The sequence below is a fragment of the Microtus ochrogaster genome, unplaced genomic scaffold (genome assembly GCF_000317375.1).
Source record: "Microtus ochrogaster isolate Prairie Vole_2 unplaced genomic scaffold, MicOch1.0 UNK2, whole genome shotgun sequence".
Taxonomy (NCBI): domain Eukaryota; kingdom Metazoa; phylum Chordata; class Mammalia; order Rodentia; family Cricetidae; genus Microtus; species Microtus ochrogaster.
This window is the reverse complement of record NW_004949100.1, coordinates 10,044,507-10,046,396: the sequence shown is the minus strand read 5'-3', so window position 1 is coordinate 10,046,396 and position 1,890 is coordinate 10,044,507.

Here is a 1,890-nt window from a genome sequence, read left to right as displayed (position 1 = left end):
TCTAGACAGGGTTTCTCTGTGGTTTTGGATCCTGTCCTGGAACTAGCTCTTGTAGAGCAGGCTGGTCTCGAACTCACAGAAATCCGCCTGCCTCTGCCTCCCGAGTGCTGGGATTAAAGGCGTGCGCCACCACCGCCCGGCTCAGTCTCCGTTTTGTTTTTTTGTTGTTGTTGTTTTGTTTTTTTGGTTTTTCAAGACAGGGTTTCTCTGTAGCTTTGGAGCCTGTCCTGGAATCTCAGTCTCCGTTTTTTAATAGAACCCACGACCACCAACCCAGGGATGGCACCGCCCACAATGGGCTGGGTCCTCCTACATCAACCATTAATTAAGAAAATGCTCTAGATGCCTGCCTACTTACAGCCCAATCTTCTGGAGGTATTTTCTCAGTCTAGGTCCCCTCCTTTCAGATGACTGTAGGTTATGTCATAAAACTCACCTGGACACTAAGCTTAAGTAAATAGTAGGTGAAGAACTGGTGGGGTGACTGTACTGGGGAAACTGTTTGCTGTGAAGACCTGGTTACCTGAGTTCAACCTCTGGAGCCCACATAAAGGTGGAAGGAGAACACCAGCTTCACAGTTATCCACTGACTTCCACGTACCTGCTCTTGTTGCCCGGGTCTGCTTGTTCATTTCCTGGCCACCCAGACCCAAATAAGCACACAGAAACTGTATTAATTAAAACACGGCTTGACCTATTAGCTTATGCATATTTCTAGCTAGCTCTTAATCTTAAATTAACCCATTTCTATTAATCTGTGTATCACCACATTGTTATGGCCTACCAGTAAGATTCTGTCCAATGTCCAGTGTCCGTCTCCTGCTGCGGCTACATTGCTTCTCCTTGACTATACCTGCTTTTTTCCTCTATCTGTGCTTGGTATTCCTGCCTTGCTCTATTCTGCCTTGTCATAGGCCCAAAGAAGATTCTTTATTAACTAATAGTAATAAAACATATTTACAGCATACAGAGGGGAAACCCCTCATCATGTTCTCTCTCTCCCATGCATGTACACACACACACATACACACACTCATACACACCCTAATAATAATCATAACTTCAAGAAGAAGAGGAGGAGGAATAAGAAGAAGGAAGAGGAAAAGAAAGGAGTTTATGACCTATATAAATCTGGTAGGAATGATAAACTGTAGTGTAGGAATAAGTCCCGCCTCTTAGGGGGCGAGTTCGCCTCGGGCTAATGTTTGTATATAAATTTGGCGAGAGTGCTCCCAGCAGCTGCTTCTGCTTTCCTGGTCTCCACGCAGGAACGGTGGTTCTGTAAGTCTATTAAAGCTATATATATATATATTTACAATCTGTCTGCATTCGTTTAAGCCGTTACACTGTAGGTTTCCCCTGAGAGACGCTAGCAGGGGAAGAGCCTCTAGCCTTCACTTTAACTGTACCGTGGAGTTGTCCTGTTGTTAGTTTAAATAGACAATTAACAGACTTCTGATATAGCCTACAACTGTATACAACTTTATCTTCCTGTGTATTGGATGGACCAGTGAATATGAAGATTTTTTTATATTTTTCTATGATTACATATGCTACTTAGGAAAGGCAAGGGTGGGGAGGTTCACAGAATTAAGTCTCTAACCAATTAACCCTGAGTTCATCAGTAAGAAAACTATCCTGGGGAAGAAAGATCAGGATAAACCAAGTGAGCCCTTTGCATGGAATTCTAAAGGGTATCCCTAAAAGGAGAGATCCCTGTGGCCTTGAAAAAAATCAAGTCATAATACATCCAGGGACAGCAGAAAAGGAATTCTATCAACAGCTACTTTGGCCCAGTCCCAGATTAAACCACAGACCAGCATCATGTGAAGTGAAGCCTTTGAGTGTGATTAGAGACTCTAAACTGCGGCAAAACTACTGACCCAAAAA